This window comes from Malaclemys terrapin, chromosome 10 (assembly GCF_027887155.1).
Source record: "Malaclemys terrapin pileata isolate rMalTer1 chromosome 10, rMalTer1.hap1, whole genome shotgun sequence".
Lineage (NCBI taxonomy): Eukaryota > Metazoa > Chordata > Testudines > Emydidae > Malaclemys > Malaclemys terrapin.
Window position 1 is genome coordinate 40,268,553 of NC_071514.1, and position 18,743 is coordinate 40,287,295.

Genomic DNA, 18,743 nt, shown 5'->3' on the forward strand with positions numbered 1-18,743 from the left:
GGCACTGGTTTGATTTTTAAGTAGCCTTTGTAAAGCATTTGGTCAGCTTCTTGAGAAAGGAATGTGCAAATTAAGTGCCCAATCAAGATGCACTTAAGGGACAATGGATTTTGGGAGGCTCCAATCCACATAAGATGTCTACATGAGGATGTTCAAGGTAGCAGGTAAGCCATGGTTGCTGCCTGTAAAAACTGAGTCACGCATGGACATGTGACTTGCCCATGTGACTCCAAAACTCCATCTTGGAGCTGAACTTAGTATAGGAGAGAGGAGGGGGTCTCCACCCACAAGAGAAAGTCTATTTAAACCTGTGGGAGACCCCTCCATTTTCTCTTCAGCTGACTCAAGAGAGAGCCTCTCCACCACCAAGGATACCTGAAAGAAACTGGACCAAAGGACAATAACTACAGGGGGTGTGACTGATTGCTGGACCCAGACTAGAAGGAGACTAGTCTGTAAAAGGAAGCTTACTGGGTGAGGTTTTTATCTGTAGTCAGTTTTCTTAAACATAGACTTGCGTGTTCTATTTTATTTTGCTTGGTAATTCACTTTGTTCTGTCTGCTATTACTTGGAACCACTTAAATCCTACTTTCTGTATTTAATACGATCACTTTTTACTTATTAATTAACCCAGAATATGACCTGGGGGAGGGGGCGCAAAAAGCTGTGCATATCTCTCTATCAGTGTTATAGAAGGTGAACAATTTATGAGTTTACCCTGTATAAGCTTTATACAGGGTAAAACGGGGTTTGGACCCCATTAGGAGTTGGGCATCTGAGTGTTAAAGACAGGAACACTTCTGTAAGTTGCTTTCAGGTTAAGTCTGCAGCTTTGGGGCACGTGGTTCAGACCCTGGGTCTGTGTTGGAGCAGACGGGCGTGTCTGGCTCAACAAGACAGGGTGCTGGAGTCCCAAGCTGGCAGGGAAAGAAGGGGCAGAAGTAGTCTTGGCACATCAGTTGTCAGTTCCCAAGGGGGTTTCTGTGATCTAACCCGTCACACCGAGATGGGTCCTGGTTGGGTTGTTTAAGAAGGCAGGGCCAATGGAAAGAAGCCTTAGAGCTACGGCCCCACACCAGAACTGGGAAAAGAACCCGAGACTGTATACCCTGGAAGGGGGGATGGTGAATGCAGTTCAGCCAGAGGGCTGAGTCACTGAAGACCGGTCAAAAGAACTGTGATTGCAGGCACTATCGGCCAGGGAAGGGGGCGCTCGCAAGAGGCAGGTGCCGACCCCATTACACCTTGATATAGCATTTTAACAGTTTTTTAAATGTAATTTCTTACATATACAAATAGGATAAAATTATTTAGGAGGATTATGATTCAAGGCATAAGCCAACCACTAATTTGTAGACTTGGGAGAAACTTCTTCTCTGAGCAGATTATAAAATTACTGGGGGTTCTCATGCCTTTCTCAGAGACAAGGTACTGGACAAGATGGACCATTAGGTTGATCTGACATGGCAGTTCTTATGTTCCTAATATTTTTCTTGACACTTGAGGAATGGATTTGAACACACTGAAATACCAGGTAATGGTAAATTATTCCCTATGGACACATAGGGCCCAAGGTCTATAAAGTGTGGAACTATAAAATGTGGACCTTCATCCATCACATTTGCACATGAAGACCCAGCAAAAGGACATGTTTATGCATTCTTGCCAAGTTTACTAGTGTATGTGCATTCTGTGTAGCCCTGGCACTGCAAGGAGCTTTGGAAATGCCAAATATTCCTGTTCTCATCACAAAATGAAAACAACCAAAGGGATCTTTCTGAAGTTATACCAAACTAAAGCTGACTGTGGGTTTAGAAAATGGGGGAAAGGTCATGAAAGTCAGCATGGTTAGAAATGAGAGGGAACTGAAATGAAATCCTACCAAAGTACGCTCCAGCAAGCAGCTCCTACTACAGTGTTGAGGGCCATAGGCCAGTCTAAATGCACAGAGACAGAAGCAGTGTTTGTGCCATGTTGAATCATCTAACTTATGTTTTATTAATGAACAGAAATGAAATTATTGATAATGCTGTCTCTTAATATGGTTCCACGATTCTTAACTTCTTTCAACAGTTATTTCACATCCTGTTCTGCCGTTGTTATTAATCACTTGAAATTACTTCAGTGATGTCGTATCTCAGAAGAGAAAAGTATTTCGCAAAAAGATGAGATGTCATGAAACACTTGAGATTTTTCTCTCATATTCTGAGATTCAGACAATTTTATTCCTTATCAATGACAATTTCAAATATAATGGTCATCTTACATCTTGACAAAGGATGAAGACACCCTTTGAAGTTATGGACCAAACTTCACACGCACAAAAAGCACTGGTGTGACATCACACATAATGATTAAGAGCTAAAATCACTTTGATAATTCTGCCTTTGCTGAATTTGAGTTTCTTGCCACAGTGTCAAGTTGATGAAACAGATGTGTTATTAAACCTTACAAATAAACAGTGATTGAAGAGGCAAGGTAGAGATTTTGGCTATGCCTTTCCAGAAACTTGAATCAAAGAACAGACTAATAAATTACATTTCTGCAGCTCAGCATCTCCCACAATTCTTGACATTTGGGCGGCTCTCCTCTCTCTACAGCTTATGGAGTCAGATCAGAGTTTTGGATCCACATGATCTGGCCATCTCCCCTCAGCTCCTGTTTGCTTCCAGTGAGTGGATAGCGGTTTTTACAGCTCCCACCTCCATATCTGCCTAAAATGGGATTTTTTGGCAAACTTTGGGGCAGTGGTGAGCAGTGATCTCCCCCATAGCCCCGCCTCCCCCTGTGCCAGTTTTGGAACTCCCTGGAGCCTCAGCTGCAGTGCCTCTCTGCTGGCTCCTCTGCACTTTCCAGTCAGGCATGGCAGAGCACCTAAAAAGCACTGAATGAAATCCAGATGTTACTCCATCTGTGAGACTGCCCTCTTAGGCTCAACAGATAGTGGGTAACTTGTGCACAGCCTGCACCCAGCCGCCCATCCCTAACTCTGTTAGGTCCTAGGAGTTGGACAGGCATATGGCATCCCATACCCACCAGAGCAGCTGTGCCTCCAATGTGGGAAAAATGAAACAGAAGTCTCAGGGCAGAGCAAGGAGTGGCTCCAAGGACAAGGAGGACCCCAATCAGCTGACTCAGAGTAAGTCCCAAGGAGACCTTGGAGAACAGAGAGGCAGCCTTATGGAGTCACAAATCCCCCCCAAATCCTAAAATGGGTCTTGAACATCCTAGGGAAAGAAGCAGGTCTCATATACCAGCCCACACTCCTTCCCAACTTGAACAGTGGGGCCCTGAATGTGTGTTCCCTCCCCACTTCCCTGGGGAATCTGAAACTGCAGGCAAGGACTCAGAAAGAGATCCCACGAGAGGACTTCAGGCCCTCAGCAAGACTAGTCGCACAAGGCCTCACCAGAGCTGCGACAGAGCTCATACACTGCCTACGTGAGCAAAAAACCCACAACCCCCCCCTTTCACCACAAAAACACTGAAAAATCATCAAAGCAAGCAAAAAAGGGGTCCGTTCGGTTATGGCGTGTGTGGAGTTGTAGGCAAATTCGGCATGGGGAATAAGTGCCAGCCAATTGTCCTGGCGGTAATTTAGGAAGCACTGTTGATTTTGCTCCAGGACCTGACTAACCTTCCCTGCCTGACCAGTGGTGCTAGCGTGGTAAGCAGTTGAGGTACCTACGAGGTGCAAAAATTCCCTCCACAACAGCTGAGGCAGTGACATAGCTGCTGTACTGCTATGGAGCTGGCCTCAACACCCACCACTGTCTCTTGGCTTTCATGCCAGTGCTTTATTATGGAGAGGCAGCAATCCGTTTAGATAATTAAGATAGCAACCGATTCAAAGCCCTTTAACACATTCTTAACTGCAAGCTCTCGAGCAGTCTCATTGAAAGGCCACTGGAGATTGTGGCAGTGGGTTAGAGGGCAGTCAGAGTGTATGGCACCTCTGGAGGCACAGGAGGGGTTGGGATTGTGGGATGAACCCTCTAGTTGCGTGTTTCTGATAAAATATTGTATGCAGTGTAGTTGTAGCCATGTCGGTCCCAGGATACTAGAGAGAGAGAAGGTGGGTGAGGTATGAAAGCTTCTCTCTCACCAACAGAAGCTGGTCCAATAAAAGATATTATCCCACCCACCTTGTCTCTCTGATAAAATGATCAATCATGAAATAGCTAACAATGGTGACATTTAATCTTTACTTTTCAGAGTGAACCCATTCTTCCAGGCTTTTTGCAAAGTTGGGAAGACAAGTCTGCATCTCTTACATTCAGCTCACATTTTCAAGGTCTGCTTCACTACCATAAAGGCCAGAAACATATATTGTAAATGACATCTTGGGCTCTGCAGCACAATTCCTCAGCAAGGGGTGGATTCCACAGCAGCTATACATGGCATGGTGGCTATGGGCACTATCACTACTGTTATTTCTGGCTCTGCATCACTGAGAGGATGAGAGTGTGGACAATTTCACACAATCTTTAAATCAAAAGAATTCTGTGCATTCACACACACATGCATGTAGACACACACACATGGCCACAAATAGGTACTGCCACCCCCCATGGACACAGACACACACTGTATGCACATACACCTACATAGATATACAGATTGTATAAACATAGTCACACGCCTACATTTATACACAAATGGGCATACACCTCACATATACAGACACACACAAACACACTATATTCTCCCTATGTCCCCGGAGCTCAGTGCTATCAATACCTCCCAAATCTCTCTGATTCACCAGAGTTCAGTTTTTAAATGTGAAGGTGAGGATGCGTACATCTTTTCCTGAAGGAAAGGACCCCAATCTCTCAGCCTCTTCTTGTGCTATGCAAACTGAACTGATAAAACACAAAGCAACACTTCAGAGAGAAGAATCTTCCCAACTCATAAAGAAGCTGCCAGCTGCTTCCAGAAGCTCATTAACATCTATTATAGCCTCACCAAAGGCTACTTGATAAGACTGAATGAGAAGCCTGAAGTGAGAGGCTTTGAAGATGCAAAGATCCAGAGTCTGTAAGTGAGGCCTCAGATTCTCAGAGATAAAAGCCATCATTAAAAAGGCATAAACAAAGGGCATCACAACTGTGCCACTATGTCTTCAGACTAAGGAGAAGGATGAAATAACCTTTTACATAATGCCATTAGCATTTCCAGGGAAAACAACAGCATTTGAGGAGGTAGAAAAATGTATTTTCTTATCATTCAGAAAGGCCAAAGGTATTTATCTGATTTAATATTTTATAATTGATATTAAGCAACCCAGAAGAACAGGCAGCAAGTCTTAAGTTGGCTACAACCTCCTAGTGACATGGAAGTGTACTCTATATCCCACCCCTAACATACAGGATGAGGGTCTCACCAATAACACAGGCCTGTATGCCACAGCCTTCCTCAAGGCCTGTGCATAACTGGACTTTACTTCAGGTCCCATCATACCAGCTGCTCTAGGATTTGCAGACAGGCTCCTTCATGCTCATTAATTTACCCCACAACAAATATTCCACAAGGACATCCCTGCTGTCCATGAGACCAGTAACAGACACACTATGCTCAAAAGGCCTTACAAACGAAAGAGAACTCTCCAATCCCCAAGGCTCTTGTTGACAATGGAAGTCTTTTCATTGCTTTCAGCTGGCTGTGTGGATCAGGCCTGCAGTGATCCCTGGGTTTTGTAAACTCATGTTCTGTGTTCCATAGACTTATAGGGCTGGTTTCTCTGGTCAGCTAGCCCCACAGTCATATAATCCTTCTGCTTGGCAGACTTTTTGCCTGATGCACTTGTCAGTCCTAACACACCTATCCTAGTATGTTGGAGTGAAACAGTTGCCGACGCCTGACAACATACCATTGTCTCTTTGGTAGATCTAATGCGAGTGCTGCAAGGGGGTGAGAGGCACACATCCTTCTTTACCTTCAGAAAAAAAGCACAGACCAAATACAGACTATTTTATCCCAGGTATGGAGAGAAGGGCCCCTCACTACAATCATGCCCATCAGTCCCTCTGCAGAGCCTGATAAATGTTTATTTACACAGACACAAGGATTACTAGACTTAACAGAAACATTGACAAAAAACAATGGCCCCAAATCCCTATCTAGCCGCAGTCCTTGCACTATCTGGGAAGAGTCTTTTGTGCGCCCTTACGGAAAAGGAGAGCTCACACAGAAGTATGAAAATCTCACAGACACTCATCTCTGGGCACACAGGGCTTCACCCTGGCGTGGAACACTCCTGCTACATTCATATGCCTCAGTGCTAGGAAGAGAGAGTCCTATGGTCTGCTCAGACTGTGGACGTGGGGAATATTGTCTGCCTAAACACAGATTGTTGTTCCTTATATATTGGAGCAGGGATTGGAAGCTAGTTCTCCCAAGAGGCTGCATTAACTGCTGGGCTACAGAGTCAGTCTCACTCACTCTCTATGGATGAATATTTCATACAAAGGGGAACTGCGTGACCAGGAGAGATTGAGAAAGGCCTGCTGTAGAATAGCCCAGTGGCTTGGGCATTGGCCTGGGTGAGGCTGACCTGCAGCTTCCTGCTCTGCCTACGCTGCAGCAGAAACGTGAGTCTCACATGCGAGGTGAGTACCAGAATCACAGAGTTTATCACCCTGTTTATTCTCTCTCTGAGTCAATAAATATTTAAATGTATACAAAGTGGAATAGCTTCAACAGGAGAAATTAAGAAAGCCCCATCCCATTATACTGTTGGTTAGGGCACTCTGCTGGGAAGTGGGAAACCTGGGTTCCAGCCCCTGATCTGAATTAGGCAGCAGGGGGATCTGAACCCAAGTATTCTACAGCCCAGGTAAGTGCCCTGCCCACTGGACTACATAGCACACCCTCGCATGGCTTAGGCACCTACCTGCAGGAGAAGGCTCCTAGCTGGTCAATCCTGAATGGAAATGGCATTTCCTATTGGCTAGCTTAGGCAATTCACTTCTCAGCTTGCTGACTTTTGAAGATCCCATTCTCAGGTGCCGAACTCTCCCCTAAAGACTGCCTAAAGTTAGGTACTGCAATGTAGAGCATATGTCCTCTTTGTCGATCAACTTCCAAGGAGTTTAAGATTTTCAGAAAGTCAATAAGCCATGGGCTCCTAAGGGACTTAGGCACTTTTGAAATTTTTACCCTTATGTTGGTATTTTCAAAGAAGTCTTAGGTGCTAGGTATCAACTCCCAGAGAATATCAATAGGACCTGGATGCCTAACTCCCCTGGACTCCTTTGAAAAATCTTAGCCTTAGAGGAAATGTCAGCACTTTGTAAAGTGGCTGGCCTGGAATTGCCCTTTGCACCACAAGGCAGCAGTGAATAAATGGTGCCTAACACACATCCATGTTTACTTTAAATGGAAACAAAGTAGACAGCGGCCCAGCATAAGCCAATAGTACTGTGTCTCCAGGGCAGGAATCTTGGAGTCATTTAGGTGAGCAGGAACCTCAAGAAAGTCACCCCCGCCCCCATATCGATTTAATTGTTTTCTAACCATTCCTAGAAGAGAAGACAGCTTAGCAAAGCTATCCCTTCAAAAATCAAATTAAAGAGCATGTGCTGTCAGCACAGATCTTCCTTAATAGCCAAGGAGAAATGCACGTGCCAGGGTCTCCTCCTCTGACCCCATTCCCTGCCTGATGCTCCCCACCTCCTCTCTTCCTTATTCCACACCTACTGTCTTTCCCTCTCTTGAGCCTTTGCTTCCTGAAAGTAGATGAAAAGGAAGGCAGGACAAAGACCCAAAATAAAAGGTGCAAGACAAATAATGGTGCAGACAGAGTAAGACAAAGGGGCCTACATGGCTTGGAACACTTTATTGTCTCTGATTCCTGAGAAGTATTTCTGATTTAAAGAGTTTGGAGGAATAAATGGGAGAGAATTCTAGGCTGGTGCACAGGCAAGAGAAATCTGAGCCAGGAATGAGGGCAGCTGAAGGGACTTCCCATCATGGTAACCTGTAGGAGTCAGAGCTGTAAAGGGGCAGTTAGTTCACCCCTGGGGGCCATTGCAGGATTGATTCCTACCTTCTGGTTTTAGTGCTTTGTCCGATATCATATGAAATGTCTTAAGGGATGAGACTTTCATCACTTTCTTATGGAGACAATGCCAAACAAAGCCTACACTTCCCTTCTCTAATGCCATCCCAACATCCTACTTCTTGGATTGGAAACTAGCTGGTGGATTGCAAACCTCTTAGAATGAAATAGTCAGGCCAGGAACACTGTCTTCATCTCTGTTTAGTACCTCACTAAGCACACTATTGGCTCTCAAAGTCATTGCCATCATCTGAGCAAGAGCTCTTTAATCATAGAATCATAGGGCTGAAAGGGACCTCAAGAAGTAATTTAGTCCATCCCTCTGCACTGTGGCAGGACATAAGAAGTATACCTAGAATATCCCTGACAGGTATTTGTCCAACCTGTTCTTAAAAACCTCCAGTGATGGGGATTCCACAACCTCCCTTGGAAGCCTATTCCAGAGATTAACTACCCCTACAGTCTGAAAGCTTTTCCTAATATCTAATATAAATCTCCCTTGCTGCAGATTAAGACCATTACTTGTCCACTTTATAACAGCCCTTAACATATTTGAAGACTGTTATTAGCCACCCCCTCTCTCTGCCTGCCACCCTATTCTTCAAGGCCTAACATGCCCATTTTTTTTAACCTTTCCTCACAGGCCAGGTTTTCTAAATCTTTTATTTTTGTTGCTGTCCTCTGGACTCTTTCCAATTTGTCCACATCTTCCTTCAAGTATGACACCAAGAACTGGGCACAGGACTCCAGCTGAGGCCTCAACAGTGCCGAGTAGAGTGGGACAATTCCTTCCCATGTCTTACATACAACACTCCTGTTGATACACCCCAGAATGGTATTGCCTTTTTCACAACTGTGTCTCATTGTTGACTCATATTCAATTTGTGATCCACTATAACCCCTAGATCCTTTTCAGCAGTACTACCACCTAACCAATTATTTCCCATTATGCAGTTGTGCATCTGATTTTTTCTTCCTATGTGAAGTACTTTGAATTTGTTTTTATTGAATTTCATCTTGTTGATTTCAGACCAATTCTCCAGTTTGTCTAGGTTGTTTTGAATTCTGAACCTGTCCTCTAAAGTGCTTGCAACCCCTCCCAGGTTGGCATCATCTGCAAATTTTATAAGCCTACTCTCCACTCTATTATCCAAGTCATTAATGAAAATATTGACTAGTACCAGCCCCAGGACTGACCCCTGCAGGACCACACTAGATACCTACTTCCAGCTGGACAGCAAACAATTCATAACTACTCTTTGAGTACAGTCTTTCAACCAGTTTGGTATCCATCTTATAGTAACTCCATCTAGATCACATTTACTTAGTTTGCTTATGAGAATGTCATGTGGGACTGTAAAAAACCTTACTAAAATTAAGATATATCACATCTACTGCTTCCCCCCATCCACTACGTCAGTAACCCTCTCAAAGAAGGAAATTAGGTTGATTTGGCATGATTTGTTCTTGACAAATCCATGGTAGCTATTCCTTAAAATCTTATTATCCTCCAGGTGCTTACAAATTGGTTGTTTAATAATGTGTTCCAGTATCTTTCCAGGTATTGAAGTTAGGCTGACTGTTCTATAGTTCCCCAGTCTTTATTCCTCTTTGTGATGGGTTGTCTACCCCACACAAGGCCTAAACAAGTAAATTAGGCCAATTAGCCCAGGGAATGGTCTGGAGGAAAGCCAGGGAGTGCCAAAGACTAATTTGCTGATGAACTCCAGCTGTGGGAGGAGCTGGACCAGGTTTATAAAGACAGGAAGCTGGCAACAAAAAGGAGCTGCAGGGAAATAGTCTGCAGTCACTCCCTGGGAGTATGGAGGTATGCTGTAGACTACAAAGTTCTGTAGTCTGCAGTTACTCCTTGGGAGGTGGGAGTTGGAGAAGACCAGAAGCTGTAGGAAGGAATCCAGAGAAGGAGCAACAGGGTCTGAGAGAAAGTGGACAGAAGTTGCGAAGTATAGGGTCTTTGGATTGGACCCTAGAATAGTGGCCATGGGCCTAGATTCCCCAGCCAGCCAGGGGGAAGTGGTACCATCAGGGCAGTGCATGCAGAGACTGCCTGAGACTGGTGATACAGAAAGACTTTAATACCCTGGAAGGGGAAGCCATGTAGTGATCTGGCTGGATGGCTGAGTCATGAAGAGGAAGCTGCAGTTCCTGGAGTGAAAGATGGACTGCAGAATGAGTGACAGAGAGAAATGGAATGCAACTGCTGGAAAGGAGTGTTGGCTGGGCAGAGCTAATCCCCAGAACCGCTAGGAGGAGGTGCCCCCCAGTGGTGAGTAGAGTACCCTGTCACACCCTTTTAAAAGATAGGTACTATGTTTGCCCTTCTCCAGTCTTCTGGGACCTCACCTGTCCTCCAGGAACTCTCAAAGATAGTTGCTAATGGTTTTGAGGTTGCTTCAGCTAGGTCCTTAAGTACTATAGGATGGATTTCATCAGGCCCTGGCAACTTGAATACATCTAACTTATCTAAATATTCTTTAATCTGTTCTTTCCCTAGTTTGGCTTGCATTCCTTCCCCCTTGTTGTTAATATCAGTTGTATTGAGTGTCTAGTCACCATTCACCTTTTTAGTGAAGACTGAAGCAAACTAGGCATTAAGCACTTCCATCTCATTTCTAATATATTATTTCTCTGTCCTCACTGGTGTTCCCAACTCCTCACAATTTAGTGTTGTGGAATTTTTTAATGTTCTGTTTTCTCCTTCTTCCGGATCATTAATAAAAAGATTTGATAGTCAAACAGCTCTGGCTGCAAAATGTCCTTTGCCACCTACTACTGGGCAGGAGTCTGCAACCCTTGTGTCAGATTCAAACTTAGCCAGACTGGCCCATACATTTGTGAGTTGTGCTCTGCTCTCTATACTAGCTCCCCATTGAGTATTTGATGAAATTGAAGGGTTTGGTCCTTGTCTTTAAAGCTCTCTATTCCCAAGTTCACCACAGGATGCCATGGCAGCTACATTCCATGGGAACAATGAAAATGTCACCCTCAAGACTGAGACTCTGGTGTGTGGGAGACAATTGTGTCTTGGCACTCAGCCTGGGAATCTAGCTCACAGTGCTAGAGGAGATTAAGATGACTATGAACCTCAGTATCTTCAGACCAGTGACACTGATGGGTATCTTGTGAGTTCAGCAAGGATCCGTTTTAAATCTATCTAAATTACATGGTGCTGGGTAATAGACGCCTGACAAATTCAGGTGATAAAAAGAAGTTCCCTATGTCTCTCTCCCTCTCGTTTCCCCACTCTGTAGTCGGGATTTGTTGCTGTTTCATTGTGTGGGGTTTTGTTATGTGGGAAGGCAAGATAAGGAAGGGGGTTTTGCAATCTGTTCTGAAGATGCCGAGGTTCATGGTCATCCTAATCTCCTTTTTGGCACAAGAACAAACGTGTATAAATTGGCCATGAACAAAGTCAGGCTGGATATTAGAAGAAGGTTTGTGAGGTCCTGGAACAGCCTCCCAATAGGAGTTGTGGAGGCAAGCAACTTAATTAGTTTGAGAGAGCTGGACAGATTCATGAGTGTGATTGTATGACAGGGTTGCTTGCGATAGTCAGGAGTAGACTCAACAGCCCTGGGGCTCACTCTGGTTTATGTCCTGTGTTCCTAAAGCTCATGCTTAAAGGTTTTAGCTGGCCACCGGCTATATGTTCTCCCCCTCCCCCCATGTATTCTGTGAGGGGTTTCTTTTTTAATCTCCTTCCTCTGGAGCATCAGGGATGGCCATGTGTGATAAAGGGTGTGAGGGTAAGCTCCCTTTTATAGACACCCAGCCAGTTAGCTATAAAATCCCTCTTAGTAGCTGTTCTCTATTTGCTTTACCTGTAAAGGGTTAAAAAGTCTGACTGCACGCATAGGTAAAAGGAAGTGAATGGGCACCTGGCCAAAAGAGCCAATGGGAAGGCTAGAACTTGTTAAAATTAAAACCAGACTCCCCTTTTGTCTGTCGGCTGTTGTTCTCCCGGAGAGCAGGGCCAGGGCTGGATTATGCTGTAAGAAGATTTGAGCCAGGTATGAAAAAACATCAGATCATACCTAGAAGCTACTTATTTGAAACCCCAGATCAGTAAGTAGATCAAGAAATGTCTAGGAAGACACAATTAGGTTTATCTTTTTTATTTCTTTATGGCTTGTGGACTTCTCTGTGCTCAATCCAGGTGCTTTTGTTTTGCTTGTAACCTTTAAGCTGGACGTCAAAAAAACCATTCTTGATGCTTAATTATTATATTTGCCCTTTTTAAATCTAGCAATAGCCTAAGTTCCAGATGTATTTTCTTTCTTTTTGTTTTTAATAAGGTTTACCTTTTTTTAAGAATCAGATTGGGCTTTTTGTGTCCTAAGAGGTTTGTGCACATGTCGTTGAATTAGCTGGTGACAACAGCTGATTTCCTTTGTCTTGTTTTTTCTCAGCTCTTCACTGGGGGTGAAAGGGCCTGAGGGTACCCCACAGGGAGGAATTCCCAAGTGTGCCTTCCTGGGCCTAAAAGGGTTTGGGGTTTTTCTTGCACTTGGGTGGTGGCAACACCTACCCAGCCAAGGTCAGAGAGAAACTGTAACCTTGGGAGTTTAATACAAGCCTGGAGTGGCCAGTATTAATTTTTAGAATCCTTGCAGGCCCCCATCTTCTGCACTCAAAGTGCCAGAGCGGGGAATCAGCCTTGACACCATGGCTGGAGATGGGACACTAAGCAGGGTGGGCCAGCTCTCTGAGGTGGCACTGAGCATTCTCTCTTAGGTGCTTGGCTGGCTGGTTTTTGCTCACATGCTCAGGGTCTAACTGATTGCCATAGGGGGTTGGGAAAGAATTTCCCCCCCCAGGTCAGATTGGCATTGACCTTGGGGGGGGGGGGGTGTTTTTTGTTTTGTGGTTTTTTTTTTTTTTTTTAACCTTCTTTTGCAGCATGTGGGTGTGGGTCACTTGTCAGGATTATCTGGATATATCTCATTTAATCATTTGTCTGTCACTGGAGGGGCCTTGAACACTGGTTCACCTTGGTTCCTCCTATTCTCTGCCTGTAGCACATAACAGTCTAGTCTCCTGTGGGTCTTATTTACTTTGGTCTCATTTTGATTGTTAGGTTTAGCATGAGGTGGTGGCCTGTGAGATACAGGGGGTCAGACTAGGTGATCTACTGGTCCCTTCTGGCCTTAAACTCTATGACTGGGGCCCTAGGGGCTACAATAATGATGATGATGCTTTGTGAGGAACACTTCATAAGGCATTGCATAGAATGTTGTGGTAAATACCCACTTACAAGATGCCATATGATGCATTAGTTTCACCTGCTATTCTTCAATTTGTGATGAACAAGAGTTTGAATCAGGTAGTTTTGTTACTGATGTTTTAATCAGTGTTCTCCCTAGAGAAACACCTCTAAACAGGAAGTGCTTAGACACCAAGAGCCACATGGAGTCTGAGTGAAGCAGGCTCAGTGAGTTTTTCTACCCAGGTGTGCAGTATCTGGATAGCAGAGAAACTCAAGGTTTGGAGCCCTACGCTGAATACACAGCAGCCATAGTCCCAGCACCATTGCCAGAAGATGCCTCTGAATTCCCCTTGTTTTATTTCTGTTACATTAGTGGCCACTCTGAGAAAAAAGATCTTAACGTGTGTAGAAAGCTTAAAATATTATTCCAGCTGGAAAAGCCCTCAAGATGGCCAGAAAGTGTGATACTACTTTAAAGAAATGGGAACAGCTACCATGTTAGAGACTGACGAACAATTGCATTATGACACTTACAAACTACTCTGTCTAGCCTGTGAAGCATCCCCATCAGGAGAGGGAATACAAGAACACAGAAAATGCCATGGAGTATAAAAAGCAGAGGGCCATCTAGCTCAGTATCCTACCTCTGACAGTGACCAGTACCAGATGCTTCAGAGACAGGTGCAAGAAGCCCCATAATGGACAGTTATGGAAAAACCTTCCCAAGGGACAATTTAGAGTCTGGCTCATATGCTGAAGGAGAAGGCTTATTATTGTATTCTATCTAATGTAACTGTGGATGTTATAGATATAATTCACTAGTCCTTTTTGGAATCTACCTCTACTATGCCCTTGGCCTCAATATGGTAATCAGCATTTCTGTTTGTCACGGGCATTCTTTGTATGCCACTCATTTCACTGTTAGGTGAGAACCTCCAAACGATTTCCAGCTACTTTCTCTTTGTCTGTATGACTTCACTTTTCAACAGCTGCACTGCTCTGAAAATAACTGGCACATTATTATTTCCTAAGACACAGCTTGGAAAGCCCAGGCTTTTGCAAGCCGTCTGGTTGAGGGAAATATATTTTAGGACATCTGGCAAGCTACTGATTAAAACATTATGCGTATATAATGTGTCTGCATGAGTCGGAAAGCATGCAGCATTTAAAAGCTGATATTTGTTTGTCCTATAGTTTAATATCTTATTTTGGCACTTCAGAGCAGCCACAGCACAATGCAGTAGTACTATGACTGGTAGGACAGCATAACTGATGGCAAGTGAGTGCCTAGCACTATAAAAAAGGGAGGAAAACATTCTCACATCCAGAGTTAGTGGTGACAAATGGGCACACTGTGGAATACTATCTTTTCAAAAGGCTTTTGATTCCACTTGTACAGCCCTTTCCTACTCTCATCATCACATCCCCTAACATTTTTACTGGGGAAAAAGAATTCTTCATAATAAGCCCTGTATTTTGTTTTATCTGAAAAACCTTTTTTCCACAGCCCTTGTAATGTCTTGTCTTTCATCTTGGAGTTTGGTGGGGGGGGGAGGAATTTCTCCCCTCACAGCTCCTTTTACTGAGATTGTGTGCCTCGATTCTCTGTTCCACTTTCTCCCCCCTAAACACCACCAGCCAGTGTGGGCTAGAAATCTAATATGAGATATTTTGCCATAAGAGGAGGACGTGTCTTTTGACACCAGGATATTCACGTTTTACCAGGAAGTAAAGGCAAGTTTTGTCCAGATCTGGGGAATGTAAGGCTGAAAATGTTCTGGTCCACAGCTCCATCTCAAATTCACAAGACTCGAAGGGAGTCTGAAATCACACAATGTATTTGGCCACTTTGAAACTTAAAACTATAGGAAATATTTTCAAATGTAAATACCTAAAGGTAGGTGCTGAATTCCAGAGTTGGGAATAAAACTTTTGTTTAGGTATGGACCATGGATTGGGTGTCTAGCATTAGTCCCTGAAGAGAGGGAAAGTGTGCGAAAGATTGTCATCGAAGGAGGGGATACACTAGGATGTACAGGCTTCCTATCCCTGCTGTGAGGGTTGGAGAGCATGCCTGCATATTTTTCCATTTGTAGGATAGGACCCAAGCACAGATGGGGAAGAAAATATAAACTTCCAGGATCCTCTCTTGGGATCAGGAGAAGATGTAAGAGAAAGTCACTGTTAAAACAGAAAGCAGCTTTTTGAATCACAAGATGCTGAATCCATGGGCCAATAATGTGTTTCTTCCTAGGAGCTAGAGGAATCCCAGGTGCTACTGAAAGCTATTACCTCTTTAGGGAAGTAATGAATGTTAAATACTCACCTTCTTCTGACAGCATGCACCATCTGTGAATTGTTGTGGAGCTGATCTGTTCCCGTGAAAGGTTGCTGAGGGTCTATGATGAAGCTGTTCTCCCAATACCTAGTATGCCTGTCTGACCAGAATGGTGTGGCTATGTGGAAACCAAAGCTCTGCAGCTTGTCAGCAGGAGGGATCAGAGGTTCTCAGGATGTGGTGATAAACACAAAGGCTGCAATAGCTTGTCTATGCAGCAGCAAGTCATTTGCTGAACTGAGAAAGGAAGAACTCTGGAAGAAATGGAGCAGGCTGTGAAAGCAAACATGGGGAGTTCATCTAAAAATGAATTAAGTCATGGGAGACAGGAAGATGAGATCAAAGTAATTCCCTTTTTATTCATTATTAGTTGAAGCTACAGTAGATAAGAATTTTCATTTTCTTCTGAATTGGTGTCCTCTTTCCTTGGGATAAGGCCCTAGTAAAACATGTACTTGGACATGCAACATAGGGGCATAAACAAATCCTTGCTGAGGGGCTGAAAATATTCATTAGTGTGAGACTGAGACAAATTTTTGTTCCACACGAACCCTTCCTCAAGATGGATGGTGTTTAAAGAATGAGGCACTTTTTTTAAAAATTATTTTTTGCTTCTTTTTATTCCCAACATTCACAGGCTTATTTACTGCACAAGATTCAAACTTCATCCTGATTACAGAATGATTAATTCTCATAGGATCTCCTCTGGTGTCCCTCATCACAAGGTCTGAGCACCTCTCAAACATGAATGGACTTATCTTCACAGCACCCCCATTTTACCAATGTTAAATGAGGCACAGGAAGATTGTCTGTAATCTTTTAAATGTCCACTAATTTTGAATGCCTCAATAAGCAGGTATCAAACCTGACACCTGAAGTCTACTTAAATTGTGCTGAGCACCCATAGCGCCCAATGACTTCAGTAGGAGTTGACCCTTCTGAAAACTTGGCCCTAGGTGTGTCCAGCGGGGCACTCATAATTAGCATCTCCTCAGAAAACTTGTTTGATGCCCTGTGTCATGTCACACAGGGAATCAGTGGTAGAGCCACGGATAACCAAACTCTTCTTGGTTCTGCTAGAGTGCTTGAGGCACAAGAGTATCTTTCCTTTTTGCAGCCCCGACCTCATTCACTGTCCATCCTGTGCACTGAATGAGGTGGGGTCCTGTAGAAAAAATATTGCATGATCATGTAATTAAGTAGTGTATCATTATGCATATGCACAAGGAGCCCAAATAAAGGTTGCCCGGGCATCCTAAATTCTGGAGTTTTAGCCTTTTACTTTTCTGGTCTTTTACTTCTGCTGGCAAAAACCACCAACTACTCCTGATTTTGTGGCTATATTACATGTTTGACTCCTGGCAATTTGAATTAATTGTCTGAGGCTTACCTACTATGTAAATTAACACGACTATCAGACTATCTTAGCCTTGAGAACTAGACTAGATCAAGTTTTTGGTATTTTTTTTTCCCTCCTCCATATCCAATCTGACTCACTACAAAATCCTGGCTTGTTCACTGTCCATTCTATACAGGGGTCCCATGGAAAATAGTAGGTCCAATATGTAAAACAGGATGACCCGTGGAACTATAGACTGGAGGTCGGGCTAGCAGTCATAGTGGTCCCTTCTGGCCTTGGAATCAATGCATCCCTGTTCAACCCCTTCCTTCATGGGTCATGTGGAGAATAAGAGCGCCTGCGTTGCTCTCAAAATGCTCATGACATTTGCAGCTCTGTATTAAGACAATGACTATAATCCAATCTCCTGCTTCAGAGCTTCAGCCCATCACTGATTCCTCTTCCCACCCCCCAATCGGCTAGATGTATTCAGGTGTTTGTTTGATTGTTTGTGGCTGGCAGTGGGACACTGGATGGGGTGGACCAGTGCTGAGGCAGTGGAGAGAATCCTTCCCATTTGTGGATTTTTGGGGAAGTAGAGCCAGCTGCTGATGGGTTTTGTCTCTTCCACTCCATTACAGCCAGTTCATGCTTCTGGGTCTCAATTTGGGCCTGTATTTCTCTGTCTTTTAACTCCAGGGCTAGCTGCCTCTCTTTTTCCTTCTCCTGCTGGGCAGTTTTCTGGGTTTCAAGCTCTTTGTCTTTTAACTCCATGGATTTTTTTGTGAGCAGCTTTCTCTCTGGCTGCAGCTGCTTCTTTGAGCCTCATTTGAAACTCGCAGTCTTTTGCCTCTTCTTCCACTTCCAGACTGACCAGCTCTAGTTTTGTAGCTGCCTCAGTGGAAGTCATTTTCCTGCTTTCTTGTGCTTATTTCCCTCACCCAAAATAAACAAACAGAAAATAACAAACCAGTAACCACTTTGTTCTCCAGCCACCACACTTAAAACTCACTTAAAATCACTAACAGTGTCTCAAAGCAATCAGCTGTGCACAGATCCTGGTCAACTACACCTGTGTGATGGGTTAGGTTACAGAGACCCCTTTGCGACTGTCACCTGCCATGCTGGAATTACCTGAGATCATTTTCCACTGCCAGTTGGGGACTCCAGAACCCTGCCTTGTTGAGCCAGCCACACAAACCCCTACAGCAACACAGACCCAGGGTCTGAATCACGCCCCCAAAAGCTGCAGACTTAACTGAAAACAGCTTAAGAAGTGCTCCTGTCTCCAGCTCCCAGACACCCAGCTCCCAATGGGATCCAAATAAATCTGTTTTACTCTGCATAAAGCTTATACAGGGTAAACTCATAAATTGTCCACCCTCTACAACACTGACAGAGATATGCACAGCTGTTTGCACCCCCAGGTATTAATCACTTACTCTGGGTTAATTAATAAACAAAAGTAAAGTATAAAAAGTAGGATTTAAGTGGTTTCAAGTAATAACAGACAGAACAAAGTAAGTTACCAAGCAAAATAAAACAAACCATGCAAGTCTAAGCCTAATATATTTAAGAAACTGAATACAGGTAAATCTCACCCTCAGAGATGTTCCAAAAAGCCTCTTTCACAGACTAGACTCCTTCTCAATCTGGGCCCAATCCTTTCTCCTAGTACAGTTCTTGTTAGTCCCAGCTCAGGTGCTAACTAGGGGATTTCTCATGACTGGCAGGCCCCTTTGTTCTGTTCCATCCCCTTTTATATCTTTGGCACAATGC